The sequence below is a fragment of the Ruditapes philippinarum genome, unplaced genomic scaffold, assembly GCF_026571515.1.
Source record: "Ruditapes philippinarum isolate M1 unplaced genomic scaffold, ASM2657151v2 ctg6841_1_1_1_1, whole genome shotgun sequence".
NCBI classification, from domain to species: domain Eukaryota; kingdom Metazoa; phylum Mollusca; class Bivalvia; order Venerida; family Veneridae; genus Ruditapes; species Ruditapes philippinarum.
The window spans coordinates 22291-42670 of NW_026853281.1; positions in this window are offsets into that span (position 1 = coordinate 22291).

The window sequence follows — 20380 nt, forward strand, 5'->3', positions numbered from 1 at the left end:
TTTATCTGCCCAATAAGTTAAGAATCCTTTCACCCACTGTCTTCATATTTGGCATGGAGGTTGATTATGACCATTAGGTGACCCTATTTATTTTGAGGTCACTGGGTCAAAGGTCAAGGTCACAGGGTCCTTGAATAAAAAAGCTTGTCAGCTCAATTGCTTAAGAATGCTTTGGTCAACAGTCTTCATATTTGGTATTGAGGTTGTTTATGACTAGTAGATGACCCCTATTGATTTTTAGATGACTGTGTCAAAAGTCAAGGTCACAGGCTTTTACTACAATAAGGTTGTCTGCTCAAATGCTTAAGAATGCTTGTCAGCAGTGTATTGATTTTGATATTCTCACTTTTTAAGCATGTAGAGTACATAATTTAGCTACTAACCTTAGAGTTGGCAGAGTGGTTGTCCTTGAGGTCTAAGTGGCCACTGTTGATTTTGACAAACTGGTATGCGGGGGTATTCACGCCAAGACAGTTGCAGTTCTATAGTTTACGTAATTTTTATAATATAAATGTGTTTTAACTCTTCTTTGAAAATACAATGCTAATAGTTTAGGTATTGTGCATGAAGCAACACTTTCTGGTCCTCTACAAAAAATGAATAAAGCATGTAGGAATCAAGATTGAGTTCATTCAGTTTATATAGACTTGTATAGGAAAATATGTTAAAGTCATTTTTTGTGAAACAATACCTAGAGCTAAGATATTTGGCATGTAAGATTGTCAAGTGAACATCATTCTACAAAAGTTAAATAAGTCATGCCCTAGAGGTAAAAAATGTCAAGGCACTGGGGGGTCACTTAGATTATATTGGCTTTTGAATGTCTTAAAAATCTTTTTTTTTCTGAAACAACATGCCGAGAGCTTAAATATTGTGCATGTAATATGGGGCCTCAACAAAAGTTTTACAAATGATCGCTTACTTTATATAGACTTACATAGTAGAACACATTGAATTAGGTTTTCTTAGGTGAAATTACAATGCCAAAAGCTTTGATATTTGTCATGAAGCATATAGTAGGAGACATCTCTACAAATATTTTAAAAAATTATGATGTTTTGGTAAAAATGACAAATCCAATGTGACCTTATAACTGAAATTGTGAGATTTTCTAGCAATGAATCTCAGGTGAGCAATCCAGGGCTATCATGGCTCTCTTGTATATATATATTTATGAGGGCTGATTTATAATTTCACAGAATTCTCCTTAATGTAACACTTATTACTTCTAGTCACTAGTCACATGAAAACTGGTATACATGTGAAACAACTTACTTTCAGTTTCATTATCAGGTAGGTGAGTAGATATTTAATACTAAAAAATGAATAAATGGTATCCATAGCAACCAGTGTTTGGATAAAACTTTCAAAAAACTACTGATAGTATTAACTTGAAACATAATTTAAAGTTGTTATTAAAGATCACTTTTAAATACCCATTACCTTGGCATGGATTTTATAACGAAATTTTTGCCTCGGTGAACTTTCAGAATTCTTTGGTCAATATCCATAATTTTTTTTTTTTTTCAAAATGAAATCTTCCTCTTTGTTAATTCTACAAATTCCAGACTCTTGTTTTACTATCAAGCACTGAGAATAGTTGAACATGCTGTCCAACTGACAGCTCTTGTGGTTGTCTTCAAAAATAGTATTTCTAAATAATGCCTTTGATTTTTTCAAAATTGGCACGCCCTAAACTCACTTAGTTTAGTTAACATAGACTTGCATAGGAAAAACACTTTTAAAACTGGTACTCTTTGATAATTAACATTTGAATGCATGATGTACATAAATTATATAATTTACCATTTCTCAAGTGGACCTCTATGTAGGTTATATAAAATACCTTAAGGTCATTTTTCTTACAAGCATAGACTTGTAGAGAAAACAAACTTTTTCTCTAAATACCCACACTACAAGCCCAAGTGAACCACTTTATATGTTGCATAAATCTGTCCACTAAGAGGCATACTGGCTCTGCCCCACGGTCTGTTGTGTTGTATTGAATACTGAACTTCAAGATCTTCACCAAGCTGAGATCTTTAGCATATAATATTGAACAACTTTTACTTTATAATTGAGCCGCATCACGACAAAACCAACATAATGAGTTTGCGACCAACATGGATCCAGACCAGCCTGCGCATCCGCGCAGTCTGATCAGGATCCATGCTGTTCGCTAACCAACCCTATTACAAGTAGAGAAACTGATAGCGAACAGCATGGATCCTGATCAGACTGTGCGAATGCGCAGGCTGGTCTGGATCCATGCTGGTCGCAAACCCATTATGTTGGTTTTTGTTGTGATGCGGCTCATATAATGTACAAGTCCTACCTGGAACATTGATGTTCTTTCTTTTGCTTTTGTAAGAAATTTCAACAAGGTAACCAACTAGTTTGTTTGAAAGGATGACCTATGTGGCTTTGCCCTGCCCTGAGGATACAATATTTAACCCTTCTCTTATGATATTTTAAACCCTTTACTTACAGATTTTAAATCAGGAAAATGCCATAAAGTTTAAGGGATTTCAATATCAAAATAAAAAAAATTCTAGCTGCTTACATTATACATGTAGCACCTGTGCAGAGATTGGCAAGGCTGAAGAAAGACAAATAGCTTTTGATTCCAGCAGTTCAAGGGTTGAGACAAAAACACTTGCATCACTTGTACAAAAATATTCTTTATTTCTCTTTTCAGTACAATATGGTGACAGTGTAATGGTAACTGTTGGCAAAAGGAAAAAAGATGAGTTAATGACGAGAAAACCTATGATGGTGCTATTTAAATGTCTCATGAATGTGCATTGGTAATGCAATGTTATAAAATGTTTCAAGGTTGCAACTGCTCAAAACAAATCGGCAAAACTTGTGAAGGAAGTTGCTCTGACTGCACACTTAAACATCCATGAAATTGATGATCAACATTTTGATCACTAAAAGGTGTCTCAATTTTATGACATTAATAAATTAAACAAATTATTAACTCTATTAAAACAAGGGTTATGTTTATAAGTGGTATACAAATGTATTGTTACCCAGGGTTGTGAGTTTCATATCTGTTTTTTTGTTCCATTAACGAAACAGCTGTTGAATATCAAGGTTGTAAGTTATACATAGGTTGTTATACGATTTATAAATGTTTTGGAAGCAGATAGGCACAGATAATCTCTGGATTTAACTCACTACAGTGTTGAAGCAGTAACTCTAGATGCCTGCCGAAATCATTATCACAAAGTAGAAAAATATTGCTTTTTTGCCAATTCTTGCATTTAGTGTGGTGCTCTGTTTCACGTTTTTTTAGTATAAAATCTCAAAATCTCTTTGGTGAGCAACTTACACATTTCACTCAAACTGTACTGGAAAGAGAAAGGTTATAATATTTCAGAGCAGCTGTTTCAGAGTTTTGTGATTGGTTCATTTTTGGCCAGTGAATGGCCCTTTGTTAATTTTTAGATATTTATATTGGTAGAAAACCTAGTTTTGTGACTATTTCCAGGCACTTTTTTTCATACTGTATTTACATGTAATTATTACATTGTCATGAAGACAATATTGTCTATATTTTCTAGTTTTCATATTTCAACCATTTACCACTTTTATCTGTAAAAACTTTTTTAACTGACACTTTCAGTATTTGTTAAGGTTAGTGATATTTAAGAGGCATATTTCTCTAAAAGTAAGTTTGTTGTTGTATGTTTTTACATGTGAATTTGCAAAGGGAGATAATTCTTCTGATACTTTCCTCACCTTTTAAGAAGAGTTATTTTATGTGATTATACATTTTAAAATAATGAGTAAAGCAGATGAGGAACACACGTACATCACCAGGTCAAGTTTAAAAAGTTTTTATTGGCTACTAGTTTCGAGTAATACAATACATTTTAGTATAGGTATTTGTTTAATAATGCCATTTTCAATAAAATATCCAATACTACCATATCAGTACAGTGACAAATAACAGCAAAGGGGACGTAACTCCAGCATAAATATTTTACAAGACCAGACCATTGTATTCATTTAGAAAATTAAAGGTTGTATTTTACTATATATTTCAATACCTTTATAAATTTGAGTAGTATGAGTTACTCCCCTTGTGTAATAGCAACTATACAAAATATGCATTTTCTATTTATGTTAAGGAAGGTGATTGTTGGGAGCAGGAGTGGATGTGGATGGGGAGGGTAGAAATGGGGCAGGAGTGGATGGGGAAGGGTAGAAATGGGGCAGGAGTGGATGGGGAAGGGTAGAAATGGGACAGGAGTGGATGGGGGAGGGGAGGGTAGAAATGGGGCAGGAGTGGATGGGGAAGGGTAGAAATGGGACAGGAGTGGATGGGGGAGGGAAGAAGGGGCAGGGGTGGATGGGGGGAGGGTAGAAGGGGGCAGGAGTGGATGGGGGAGGGTAGAAATGGGGCAGGAGTATGAATGCATCAAGTTAATTATCATTGAATAATGCATACTAGTTTGTGGAGCCTGATTATAAGAAAACAGCGCCTATGAGATTTTATATTGTTGTTCTTGTTTTATAATATGATATAATATGATATTGTTGAATCAAAATACTACCTGATAATTGTTAAGAAATTGATATTTGTTATCTTTATTCAGTGTATTGTTAATAATTTATTAGTTATATCATTAATAGTGTATGTCTGTTTTCAACCAAGCATTCAACCATAAACTATTTTGTTGTTGATAAGTATGCTTTTTGAGTATAGAAATGAGTAGTTAAAAAATGAACCTATTTAGTATTACCAGCCTTATCTTGGACAGAAAACTTGAGCTTTGATGCTTGCTTTATTACCCACTGGTCTGGTGAAATGTAGAGCATTATAATAATGATAAAAGAGTAATATTTATATATTTTGGCATTGACAATTTGTACACCTCTCACAAAAATATTTGCATACGCTTACTATCCTAGGGAAAATTTGGCCTACAAATTTTAATTGGGATCTGTTCAATATTGATGCCCATAAATTTAACAAATACTGGAATATAGCAAGTACTATGCCAGAGTTGTTTCCCTTTACACTATATTATACATATATTACTTTTTTCTTCCTGGTGAGCTTAGTAATTTGTTCAGTTGAAATTTATCAAAGGTGTAGATTTTCAAGTTTGACCTCATTGTGGGCTTTATCTTTATATCAGACAGGGTTGTGAGGTATATTTTACATAATAACAGTATATCATTTGTGTCATTGATATAGATATATAATCATACAATCTGTTTTGTTAGGTTATAATTACAGTTTAGACAGACAGTATGATTCAAGTTTAGTTTTTGAAATGATATTATGTTTCTTTTGATGAATCAGATAATTTAGTATGTTTTAGTATTAAGTTTTAAAGTTACAATATAGCAGGACTATGATATTTGAATCTTTGAACTCTAGTACCTGTGAACTCTAGTACCTGTGAACTCTAGCTAGTACATATGTTATGATATTATATACTGGTCATTGCAGCCCTTGTGTCTGAAGGGTTGCCATCAATGGTTGATCCATAAGAATTGCAGCCACTGTTATCCCTTCCTTATGATGCAACTAAATGGATTTGAAATAGTGGAGTTGTTACATGTCTTAGCTCCAGCAGGTGAGGTGGTTTTAAAGCCTTTGCTTTGGAGCTTGTAGCACCTGAGGTTAGCTAAAATTATCTTTTCTGTTTGGGCGCTGTATAACATATACTGTGTTAATATGCTGGAAGGTTTGGGCCTTGGTTATAACTGACATAGCCAATTTCAAGATAAATCCTTCTTCGAATTCCAGATTTGTGAAATACAGTGATACAGGAATGTAAAAGGGTTTCCATTACGCACCCTCCATAAAACTGGGGAATGGGGGGACCATATAGTGTTGTCCATGTTTAAAAGTCTTAACTCTTTGTTATAGAGAGACAGCTTTTAAGAAGAATAAGTCTGCCGAAATTATAAAATTTTGAAAAAGGAAGGAATTTTAGTTTTTTAACATATATAAATAAACCATTTTAGCTATTTTGTTACTGTAAATTTTAGAAAGCAAAACAATTTTGAATTTTATTATTATTTTTTTTAAATTTTGTCCTGTTATTTTTTTCAAAATTGTATGTTCGTAAATAATTTAACCCTTACCCTGCTTAATTTGCATATTGGACTCCTCCTGCTTTGAATTTTGAACTATCCTTTGTTATTTTATGAAATATTTTAATCAAAGTACTGTAAATTCTTTCAACTAAGACCACCAACGGGACTGACTCAAAGTGGTCTTTTAGTGAACTGGTCTTAATAGTAAATAAGCCACTTTCAGAACTTAATGCAGTCCATTTATTTTACAAATCTGAATGTTTATGTACTCATGTCTCAGACTTTGATCTAGGTTTTTATCTTTCTTTAGATTTTAAACTTTTAAATCTAATTATATAAATTTTATATTACCGTGATCCAATTTTGATAGACTGAGCAAGCAACATTTGTGTCACAAGAATGCAAATTAAAGAAAGTCATAGATTTAACAGTTTTTCCAGAAATCTTTCTTGTATATAATTTCATTTACCCAATTTTAAGATTAATTCAAACATTATAAATTCAGCATGGGCCAATGTATAAGTAAGGCATAAGTTGTTTTGAATGTAGTTATCTTTTATATGTTAAACTGAAGCAGCCTGACCTTGCTTTAAATACTTTTGGTCGGCTATGTTTGGTTTTTCAAGGACAGTTCCATAAATAGAAACTTGACAAAGTCCTTGACACAATTTCAACAGGTCAAAGGTTAAATTGTTCCTGTCTTTGTTAATCTAGTCAATATTGTTAGCAATTTATGATCTTCCAAAGGTGCAGGAATTTAGAATTTGTATTTTATGATCGTTATGACTTATTTTGTTTTTTATTATGGCGAATAAACATAAAAAAGTTTATATTATAAATGCAGTGTTGTTTTATCATTATTTATCCGAAATGCATACTGTATTTCAAAAAGATTGAATGTTAGACGGCAAGTTACGAAACACGAAATAAAAAGTTACAAACCGGGCCTAGTTTTGTTAGAACATAATTTTAGCATTACTTTTATTTCGAAAGAAAAAAGAAAGTTTTGTTGCGATAGTTTGAGGGAGCTTTCGCTGTCGAGTACGGAATCCGGGCAGAATCCGGACATGTCACCAGTCATGCCCTTAGAGTCAATTTTGAAGCACTAGGTTGTGATGATTTACCTCCGTGCAATTTCCACGAAGTATTAGCCAAAGATATGAATTTTGAGCCAAATGTAGGTCACCGTCACAGCGGTCAATGAGAACCTTGATGTACAGTAACCTGAGACAATAATGAAAGGAGGTAGCCCTAAAAAAGGGCTGTCGGTGCCAAGGAAAGGGCCTGCTTTACAAGCCGTCAACCTGCACCCCATCCTCGTCGTCTCTGCCTACATCATAGAGCCTCTCCCCTCGGCTTTAGTCGTAGAGTTTCAGCGTTATGTCCAGGGTAAAATTCAAAGTAAAAATGAACAAAGGGCAATAACTCCAAAATTAGACAAGGCTGTGTTTAGGTTCTTTAGCATTGCAGTTCTATCCAATAAGATCTATCTACCTACAAAGTTTCATGTTGATTATCTCTAATACTTTATGACCCGGACAAAAATCAAAAAGTAAAAATAAACAAAAGACAATAACTTCAAAATAAGGTAAGGCAGAGTTATGATTCTTTAGCACTGCATTTCTACCCAATGAGACCTATCTACCTACAGGTGTTTCATGTTGATATCTCTTACAATTTTAGAAAAATGTCCCGGACAAAGTTAAGTGTCAAAATGAACAAAGGGCAATAACTCCAAAATTAGGCCAAACAGAGTTACGGTTCTTGTGCACTGCAAACCTACTAATGAGATCTATCTATCTGCAAAGTTTCAAGTTTATAACTCATATAGTTTTAGAGTTATGTCCCGGACAAAGTTCAAATAAAACAAGGACAATAATTCAAGTATTAGGCTAGGCATGGTTACGGTTCTAGTGCACTGCACACGTACTCAATGAGAGCTATATACCTACAAAGTTTCATGTTGATACCTCTTATAGTTTAAGAGTTATGTCCCGGACAATGTTCAAAATGAAAAAAGAAACAAAGGGCAATACTTCAAAAATTAGGCAAGGCAGAGTTACGGTTCTTGTGCACTGCACACTTACTCAATCTACAAAGTTTCATGTTGATACCTGTTGTTTTTTCAAAGTTATGTCCCTGACAAGAAAAGCGGACGATAAAACGGCGACTATATGCTCCCACGAAATTTTTCGGGGAGCATAAAAAATAAAGATATAGCCAATTATAGTAAACATTTAGAGTAAAAATTCAATCATTGGACCTTATGAATCAAGGTATACTTAAAGGTATTGCACGGAAGCCGACATGATTTCTGCGTCCAAGTATGAAGACCACCCATGAAAATATTTGCCAATGTTCAATCTCAGCGGAAACGACAACCTGACCCTAGCAATAGCTCCAATTTTTTTTTCTCAAAAAAAAACCAACAAAAAACAAAAAAACTGAGCTAAAACAAGACGGAGATTTCTTGTTGCTCATGTTGATAGCTTGATAGCGACGAAACCTGAGTAAGTACAATGAATTTCAGCCATGGTATCCGAGAAATACATACATGACACACAAACATACGGAAGCATGGAGAGGACATAGTCGATTTATTTTAATAATCTGTGGGAACAACTTATTTGTCGAAATATTTTTTATTAATCTGTGGGAACAACATGTTTTGTGAGAAAAATCTTTTTTTATTCTGCGGGAACAACATATTTTGTGAGAAAAATCTTTTTTTATTCTGTGGGAACAACATATTTTGTGAGAAAAATCTTTTTTTATTCTGTGGGAACGACATATTTTGTGAGAAAAATCTTTTTTTTATTCTGTGGGAACAACTTAATTTGAGTAAAAAAAATTTTTTATTCTGTGGGAACAACATATTTTGTGAGAAAAATCTTTTTTTATTCTGTGGGAACAACATATTTTGTGAGAAAAATCTTTTTTTATTCTGTGGGAACAACTTAATTTGAGTAAAAAAAAATTTTTATTCTGTGGGAACAACTTATTTTGTGAGAAAAATCTTTTTTGAACAAACTATTTTCTGCGATATTTTTTCAATATCTTGTTCCCTCAAGATAATAAGTTGTGCGAACAAATTAATTATGTTGTTCCCACAACATAATTCAACCAATCAAAATAGCGATTGCCACAAAGAGTGACTGCAAAGTTAAGTCCCTTTTTTTCAAAAGTCGCCATTTGCACACAATTGCAATGATGGCAGAAGAAATGTTTAGAATGTGCCTCTCTTCTAACATATTTTGAATATCCTGATACTTCAAACCCATTTCAAAATACTGTTTAATTAAAACATCTCTATCCATTTTTCTGACAACAAGATGCAAGAATTTGATTGGTTGAATTATGTTGTGGGAACAACATAATTAATTTGTTCGCACAACTTATTATCTTGAGGGAACAAGATATTGAAAAAAATATAGCAGAAAATAGTTTGTTCCCACAGAATAAAAAAAAATTCTCACAAAATAAGTTGTTCCCACAGATTAAAAAAAGATTTTTCTCACAAAATATGTTGTTCCCACAGAATAAAAAAAGATTTTTCTCACAAAATATGTTGTTCCCACAGAATAAAAAAAATTTTTTCTCACAAAATATGTTGTTCCCACAGAATAAAAAAAGATTTTTCTCACAAAACATGTTGTTCCCACAGATTAATAAAAAAATACTTCGACAAATAAGTTGTTCCCACAAATTATTAAAATAAATCGACTATGTCCTCTCCATGCTTCCGTACAAACATATGTAAACGGACACACTGGTGAAGAAGTGCACAAACTTGACATGTTGACATATAAACGTTTGGTTGTTTATACATGTATTATTTGCATAGACGCGTGCGATTGAAAGCCACCTATTTGCGTGAGAAGAAAAAGGGTAAAATTGTGTACTTAAATAAGTTCACTTGTTTGCTTTATATGTGATCGAACAGCATGGATCCTGATCAGACTGCGCATCCGCAGTCAGGTCTGGATCCATGCTGGTCGCAAACCCATTATGTTGGTTTTGTCATGACGCGGCTCATTTCATTTAATCGTAAAGTCATAAATAATGCCTTTTTAAAGTACACACTTTATCAAGGTTGTCTACGCACCACTGCCTAAGTTTCACTTTCGATTCTTTAGAATTGCCCTAAATGATGTAAGCTGGTATACCACATAAAAAAGCATGTTGATTTTTTTTCATATTAAACTATTGTAGTACTACATAGGATTTGTTCCTTCTTTTTTTTAAAAGGCCTATTATCCCCAAGAAATTCTTTTATTTCTATTGCTAAAAAGAAATGGACTTTGATTGTGATTTTATAGTTTCGAAAAAGCAACTGATTTGCCAATTACCTGAATCATCATTTTCTTCTGTTGTGTTTGTGGCAATTTATTATGTTATATTGTTGTAGTATTTTGTAGGGAAGCCAAAATACTGCTTTGTTTACATTTTGCTACTTTGATGGAAAATGTTTATACATTCGATCAGCACTACTATGTTTATGTAATAAGCATCTTATTACATGCTCTAAAACCAATATTTAAACGTTTTAAAACTAAAGGTTACACTTTTAAAATAAGTAAAAATGTATTCGTTTCTAAGACATAAAGTGCCTTTAATCCGCTCAGTATATGTTGAGCGACAGGTATATACATATAACCCAAGTCGTTAGGTGCATACCTTTTATATTCGGCCATATAACCTGTCAACAATATTTACCATGAAATATAATTCTGTAGTATTTTCATTTTTAGAGGGAAAAAAAAGAAATTACTTCGTAAATCGACTGCTTCCATGTATATAAATTCAATAAACGTCACGATTATTCAAAAGAAAAGCGACCTTGTAAACGTGCAATATTCTGTAGGGCCATATTGTGCAGCTTTGTTTGATCAAATATTATTCAGGATATTTCAATTGAAATAGCGCACCTAAAGAAAAATGATGCGTTTTTTTCAAGCTTAATCGATCTATGTCAGTGACACGCTTAGCCGCAAAGTAAAATAGTCCCGTTTAAAGCTGCATGCTTCCAGATGAGCCATGGCAGATTATTTAAAAATGTTACTTAAAGTTTATGAAAAGTAAAAAATATTCAAGTATTAATTTACATGTTAGGTGTGATTAATGATTGATTTTGCAGTATCTCTCACCTTATTTCTACTGCGTAACTAACCCATTAAGGACTATTTTTGCATGTTTTGACCTCATTTTTGGTAACTTAACGTGGATTTTAAGTGCAGTTTGCAATGTGCAAATTACTTTCTTTGTTTACTTCATAAAAGTTTACTTTTAAATACGATTTAAAAATATTGATGAAAATTAGCATGAATGTGGGGGCATGCTGCTTTAATCAGCGGTTTATCTAAAAATAATTGTGTTATTGCGCACAATTAGATATTTAACAGAAAAGTGCAGTGCAGTCCTATTTTTTTTTCATTTCCGCGAAAAAGGTTTGCGGTGCAACAAAACGACACAGTTTGCATTATAGTGTTTACCTTTCAAGGTAAACTGTACCTTTCAAGTTAAACTGTATGCTTTGATTTATATATGTATTACGGTCACGAGATAGGTTGTTTTTTTAAGTTTACCTGATATCTTATTTCAAACTATTGATGTAACCGTCATTAGCGACATAGACAACGGTCGTGTGATATCGACTTCATGATCCCGTGTAACGAGGATTATTTTCTATCACACGCTATTATAAATATTTTTTAAAATATTGCACGACAAAATAACATTTTAGTAAATAATCGCGTTTATTTGCATTAATATTTCTGTTCGGAATTAATATATTATTTTGGAAACGTAAAAGTTAACTGATTGCGATCTTCAACCAGTATACCTAGGATGGAAATGGACATGGAAGAGGAAAGAATTTTCACAACAAACGTTGGACAAACTTCCTCTGAATCACGAAGCAATTCAAGACATTCACTACTTGAGCGTTCTGTAAGTATATACATGTATTTTTTACGTTCTAGATACAGACATACCTGTAATATAGACCATCCTGTAAGCAGAGGCCACTCTTCGACAACCCTTCATAGATTAAATTTAACTGAGTAACCTCCAAATAAAGACTTCTTGTCCATAACGGTCATGTTCTTTTATATATGAACCAATGGAAATTTACGAAAACATTACACTAGTACATGTATATGACATATGGTTTAAACCAAAATCTGTTTAATTTGTATTATAAATTTGCGCAGCATTTAATTTGTACCGGTCCAGTTTGTTTCAATATTTCGACTGCAAGACCCACCGATTTTACAAAATGTTGGGCTTTACGAAGGGCGACCGTCGTCTACAAAAAGCCCCGGCGCACAATTTGTTGGGCTACGGTCCATTCAGAATTCTACGGAGTTTGAACGTTAAGCTACCAACAGTATAAAGGCCTATAAGACTGCCCGGAAGTGGCCAAGAGCCCTATCAGACTGTCCAGAAGTGGCCAAGAGCCCTATCAGACTGTCCGGAAGTTGCCAAGGCAAATCACCTTTGGTTACAAGACACTAAGGTTAAGCACAGTTTGGCAATGAAGTCGCGTGAAACCCAAATTATTATAACATCACATTATTATATCTTTTGTTGAAATATTTTAACCATATAACATGTAAATTATTACTTAAATCTTTTTATTCTTCCTTAAGTATAAGTACATTTTTTTCAAGTTTGATTTTATTGAAATATTTTGACTCGACTGGAGACAGGTAGCTTTAATAGTAGTTGCAGAAACTAAAGACAATATGATGATATTTGCATAGCCCATAAGGTTACGGACTATTTTGATCAAACTTATTTTGGTTGTCGCATGTATTTGCAAAAAAAAAACACAAAAAAACGCGAAATAAAAGCTGTTTAAGGGTTCAAGGGTTTTTAGCAAACAAAGAAGAAATGCGCAGTTGCTATTTTAAAGGTAAACAAATTAATGCAATAAAGGCTACTGATATTTGATAGTTGATGGCCTTCCAAAGATAACATTGGTATTATTTTGCAAATGATTTAGTATTTCGCAATTTAGTTACATTTAATGAAGTTTAGGTTTCGTTTCTGATAAAGTGGGTATTTCCAACGATTACATAACATCCATATAATGATATAATAATGTATTCATATTGCTATTTTTGGAAGTGCTAAACAAAATGTTTTATGTGAAGTTAATCTGTTGATAGAATAATTTACAGATTCAATATCGGCTGTTTAATCTAATTAATTAATAAATATCTATCGCGTGGTTTATCGATATAACAGGACATTATGGAAACTACGGTCGTTGAGTTTGACAAAAATAGGGAACTTGTTGATTCAAGGCTTTTAAATACGGGCTTCTAGACGGTTGCAGCTTTAATGATGGCACTGCGGAGACTAGAGTAAGTGGATTTTACCTACTGCAATACATTCGGATAATGTGTATGTTCATTTAATGATGTTTTGATAATAAACTTTTTAAACGCAACGGAATAGAACAAAATTAAATTTCCCTTAACTTTACATGCACCTTTGTAGGCACAGATTATTGTCGTCTTTAGCCGTCTAAGATTATATTTCCTGCGTATATAATCTCATGCAAAAACAGAGCACCTAAACGAAGTACACGTTTAAAAGAAATTTGTCCAAAATACTAAATCAGAATATTTTATGAAAAAAAAAACAACAAAAAAAACCCATTTTTTTTCACGATAGCCGGATTTTCCGTATCGCCAATCATGCTTTGTCTGCAAGGTGGCTTTAAGTACGTCCTTGTTTTATCACCAAACATAAATAAAATCGCATTTACTGAAATCACGTGTACATCCGTGCATAAATGTGTTTAAAAAGAGAACAGAATTAAGATTTAGAAATTATTTTGCTTTTTCTTTTCCATTTTTTTACTATTTTTATGATCAGTGAGTGTGTTGACTGTTTCAGTGTCACTTCATGCGAATATACAATAAATAAAGAACGGCTGATATTTTTATTGTTATTAATTACGGCGCGAAATGTGATCAAAGACTGGAACTGACATTATTTATATACAGTCTAGATTATATATATGCGCACGTGAATCAACAGTGCATTTTCTCAGTCATCTTATTTTCGCGGGGGTTGGGTTAAGGGGGATGAAGAGTTCTAAATGTTATACTTACGATCGTTATAATCGCAACTTTTCGGCCTTTTCCGTCAGTCTTCGGATATTGATAGTAGCCGAGATGTTCCAATTGACGATCGTTGCTAAAATGCGCAACATTACAAAACTACAGATGTATATAGATTGGCAAACATGATCATCAAAACTCGTTTAGACTTAAAGTATACAAAACACCATTAAATCAAATATCCACATTGTAAATGCAAATAATTTATTTCTTTGATCATGCGGTTTGTGAAAAGGGCTATTTTTAATGTCAGACAAATCCATACATTTAATGACATTGAGAACATTTGAAGACCTGAAATTTAAGAAACTCAAAATAATAAACTATAATATTGTAATCAATTGCTATTTTATTATAAAATGTTAAATGAAAATGTAACAAGTGCATGCATAAAAAAATCAGATTTGTGTTGTTTGGCTTGTTGGTTGTTGTTGTTGTTTCTTTTTAAATTTGAAAGCTGACACGGACTGCACATATTCAGAACATTTTTTTCCGAATGTTTCAAATACTATAATTTCATAAAAATCCATTTTATAATTTTATATAAAAAACCCTGAAGATTAGCCTAATAATCTATTTATATGTTTTAAATCTATGTCTACGCTATTGAATAAGTTATAGACAAATTCACTTTAATGAAAATGAGCTTGGAATCAAACTTCTTTTGTCATTAAACTACTTACAATAAAATTACAATGATATTAATTGGAATCATGATGAAATCATTTAAACGGTATGGTTAAAATACTTTGTAATAAGTTATGTTTTTGAAAAGTTTGGCAATTTTTATATAAAAAGATATGCTCAAGTTTTATCTCAGGCTAGAATCAACACAATACGAGTACACATCAAATAAATATTGTATTTCTTTTTTTTACTTAAAAGATGTATCTACAACAATAAAATGATAGGAATATATTAAGCTTAACAGTGTATACTGTTTCACAATTTTGTGAGAAAATGTTGCAATACAGAATAATATTTATTTTGAATCCTAGAGTTTTGTCTCTCATTACATAAATCTGTCATTATTGCTTCTAAAGCAAGAACCAGAAAAACAATTATATCTGTATAATAAGACGCATAAAGTTGCCTTTTTTCAGTTAAATACAAAATATATACATGTATATATAATGATGTTCCCTTTAGATATTTATCATGAACGTATCCAAAGCTATTAGGGGTTTAAGGGGTCTTGGCCTACCCCCACCCAATCTACCCTGGCTAGTAAATGTATGTTTAAGAACCCTTCTGAGATTAAGATACCCCTCAAATTGCCATACCAATTACTATTTGCAACCATCCTCTGTTAAAACCTTACGAATTCACGCCTGTTTAGTATGTGAATACGGTTTAATTAGAAAGCATTATACCTAAATGTTTATCATAAAATATGTGTACATGTATGTATTGATAAAACAGTTCAAATGTTACGCATATAAAATATGTGTTTGATAACGAGTAGAATGCCCTCAACTTACATATACTTATTGACGAGGAAAATAAATATTTATTGAACCTTAAAGGCACATTATGCCTCAAAAACAAATACATTTTTACTTTTAAAAAGGCAAATATGTACTTTATATAACGTTAAGTAATGGTTTTAGGGCATTTTAGATATTTGTTACCTGCACAAAGTAGCGCTTAATGTGAAATAATTTGTCGTATAAGAAGCAAAATTTTAACAAAGTAGTATTTTGACTTCAATACAATATACTAATTCGCAATATATGTACCGGCCGACGAATACAAATGAAGATTGTTGGAAACAATAAAAGTTTACTCACGTAAAAAAAAAGTGAGAAATAAAAAAAAAACACTTCTGAACCATAATGGGTCTTTAAATAATAATAAAGATTTTCCGCGCACATGAAAAATAAATCTAGAACCGGAAGCACTTTACCATTTAGATCGGGGCAAAATAAATAAATAAGAAATTAAATAAAAAAAAAATACAGATATATGTATTATAAAATAGTGTTCATTTTTATAGATTAAAGAAATACACCAATTTGCTGCAACTGGTTCTACACATGCAGTCGCGGTGTCGAAACCGGAAACGGAACTTGCATTTCTCATCTCATACGACACCGGTGCAGACAAAACAACCGGCACGTGTAATCGAGGACAGCACGTGTTTCGCTATATTCATGAAAATGATGACTCGATTTGTCCAGATTGAAAGATGAAATTCGGCAATGTGATATCGATATTTTCAAGGCCTCCTAAATTGGCAAAGTTTCTATAAGTAAAAAAAAATTGTCAATGAAGTTCATTAATGCCGTGCGAAAATGTTAATAAAGGAATAGTCGTACTTTGACCTACAATATTTTTTCCTGCAAATATGAACTGCAATTTCAAAATTGTCAACCATTTTTGAAAATTTTAAACACCTTTTATTTATGTTCAAAAATATTTTGATTTTGGCTTGTTTAAAATGCACACGTGGTTTATCGCTCTAGATACATATCTACATATCTACTGTCATAGATCTACGGTAAAAGACTAGGTGTCCTTATCTGTCAAATAGGATGTTCTTTTTTATGAGGTTATTTATAGTGGGTGCGGAAAGATAAGAGGAGAATCACGTTTACCAAATCACGTAAAAGGACTTCACTGAGGTTTTTTTTGTTGAAATGACGGGACCAGACATAATTTACCGAGATCAATGTCTGATTTGATGTAGGTCTAGACAAATGACTTGTGTGCAAAATTTCTAATCATTCGCCCGCTCCATTTTTCAAGAACAATTATTCGTATTATATGTGAAACATGAAAGTGAAAAGCGTTGAACGTTTTTCACCCAAATAAGGATAAGAAAAGCACAAACGTACGATTTTCAATTTGCTTCTGAGTTTATTTCTTATTTATCTTTTGCATATCTTTAGGAGCTTAAGATACGCTATGTAAGAAATACAAATTTAATTTATTTAGGCTTTTCACCCTCAGTGGGGTTCCTTTAAGAATTTTTGTAAAAACCCTTTTTAGGTTAGGTAAACGGTAATCTAGTGTAAAGTTGTCTATGTATATGTCTACGCCCAACTCAGGGGTCAGGGGTTCGAGCCCTAATTGGGTCCCTGGCACCAATACTGATTAGTTCCAAGAAGCGCATTCGAGGGAGGTTTAAATAAGTCTCAAGATTTCTTCACAAGCGAGCTATAATAAATATTTTAAATCAAATAAGTTTGTTTTAATCTTTTATAGGCTCTCATTGAATAAATTTGCTTTAACAATCAAGGGCACTTGTACAGACTTTTATCAAATAAGTTTAGCCATGGCATGGGGTATTGCACTATCTTGGAATAACTTTTAAAGAGGCTTTAAATAAATATTTGTGTCAAAATGTTCAACTGAGTTTCGTTTATTTTCTAGTAAAGTACATGTTTTCAGGGAATGAATGTAGACAACATGTATATGGTAGTTCATATGGTAACGTTTTGAAATTCACGCTAAATAACCATGCATCTTCCTTAAAGCATGTGCGTGTGAATAAAACATCTTACATTCTCGCGCCCAAGTTAAACATAGATAAACAACAGCAACAACAACAAAACAACAACAAACATTACCTCCATAAAAAAACAAGATAACGAAATTTGACATTATATAATTCAGGATCCTTAAAATGGTGGTCATTTTTTTCTAAATTCGCCCTTTATGCACTAGTAAATTCTAACAACGGTTCAAAACCGCGGTGAATAAAAAGAGGAGACTTTGACGTCCTCGGTAAATGCCAACCGTGTGAAAACAGTGCTAAAGTAAGATTCCCGCCAAAATCCCCGGCACATTGATTTGGACATATCCGCTGCCATTTTGGCATCAAACAGCCACATTTATCCGGCAATGCGGATACAGACAAAAGGTAAAAATAAAACATAACTTCTCCCCAGCCTTTGAAGTGGTTAATAGTGACAGTCCCATATTTTTCTCTCTAAAAAGTATCAATGCCTCAAAACGGTTACATGTTTTTTTCTATTTGTTCAGCAATAAACACTTTTTGCACTTCCTTTAATTTAAAAGCAAAAAAACATTAAGTTTGTCAGTAATTTTAATGGATCGGCCGGAAAAACATACTTGTGAATGAATCGACAAAAGTGCTGCGCTTACTACATCTGGTAATATTTGTTTATTATAAATTTGTGTAATCTGAATGATGATGTCACGTCTCAGACAAATCTTACTCAGCAGTTCCTGATTCCCCGAGTCTAGAAATAAAGTAATTTTGCAGACCTGATAGAAAGTTAAAGGCCCAGTCTGCCTTAAAAATGATGTCATTTTCATTTTCCCATTTTTTTATGTTTAGTGTCCTGTCCAAGTTTTCGAAAAGTACACATTGGATATATTGCTGAGACCACATTTTTTGTTTTGTTATTGACTTTTTTGCATAAACTAAGTCATAGTGTTTTAGTATTTTGTATGGAAGCAGGGACTTTAAAATAAAATATTTGAAAGACTCTGAAGGAAATTAAAATACATGACAATTTAGTAATATTTTTGCTATTTTATGAATAAATTTCACCATATTATTGATAAGCATTAAATACGCTTAAAAATCTATTATCAAAACATTATTTAAAAAAAATGTTTGTCCCATTCTAAAAAGGAAAAAACAATCTGGTTTCTGAGCCATAATGTGCCATTAAGATATCTCATACATGCAAAGAAATAATCTAAATTATTACAGCATGTCGCCGGCATTGCAGCGATATTCGCCCAGTTTTCATTGCTTGTCTTTTATTTTTTGTTATCTAATAAAAAATCAAAAATTTTATCTATGTATTCAATTTTTTCTTACATTTCCTTTCGTTCATATTATTATATAAATCTTAACGAAATGAAAACAATTATTAAATTTTAATGAGCTACAGTAACATATAAACATAAAGGCAGATTGAAAACTGTTCATGTTTAATAAAAGCTATCTAAAATTTGCATGATCTTAAAATATGATAATGCACACAAATGTGGGTCATAGAGATCTTATTTGAGTAATCTGGCTTTTTTCCCAACCGCAATTGGTTTCCTTTTGCAAGCTTATATGGAAATCCAACGGGTATTTTTTACATATTTTAATTTTATCGAATCGACGACTTACTGTGTTAATAATTGTATTCTACTACTTTTTGTTTAAGTTTCCTAGAAAAGAAGTATAGCCTGCATCAGAAATTTCCATCACATTCGTCTGGAAATTCCCTTGTAATTCCATACCTAAATGGGCAATGACCTCTAAAATCGATCCAATGATTATCATGCAGCATCATAGTACTGTTGTAGGTGTTTAAAGTTCTACATAGGACACATTAGGCATGTGCATCTATATCTATAGGCATTCTAGAGACTCATGGTTTATAACATTTTAAAAGATCATTTTTCATTACATTTCATCTAGTGTAATAAAACTTCTGGAACCATCACATTGTCAAAAGTTTGTATCTTCATAAAAAACAAAAAAACAAAACAAAAAAAAACAACAAATAAACAACAACTAATCAGGTAACGAAAATATGTTTTAACTCGGTTACATTTCAACATTTACATGTACAAATGCTTTGATGTTCATAAATATATATTTTTTTCATTTTCCAAATAGCATAACTTGTATTTCATTCACTAATAAATATACAATGTTTTACCTTGACATACATTTTTGGACCATTAATTGCCGCGTGCTAACGTTCTTTGTCAAATGAAAAGAAATAATTCATTTCTACGAAATCTTTAAAAACACCTGAATTATCGAGGTTGTAATTCATAAATAAAACACTTTAAATTATGTATATTTTACAATTTAAAGCGACCCGAAGGGAATAATATATGTTTGTCACGCATATGCGATCATTCAATTTCGCCATGTAGCATAAATTTTCATGTGATCGAAATTGAGTTTCGGTTTCGATAATTTGCGGGACAGCAGTAAATGCTATATTGCCATTTTAGGAAGAGTGTAAAAAAAAACGGAACGTTGTGCAATTCAGTTTTTAGAATTTTTCTTCACTAAGTAAGTTTTATTTGAACGGTGTGATCTATTTGTTTTGTGTTTTCATCTATATATTATATCCGGACATAATGGCAACTATAATCGTTAAGTTGGATAAAAACAATGAGGATTTTAATTCGTCGCTCTTAAGTAGGCAGGCATTGCCAGGTTGCAAAAGAATGTATGACAGTGAAGAGAGCAG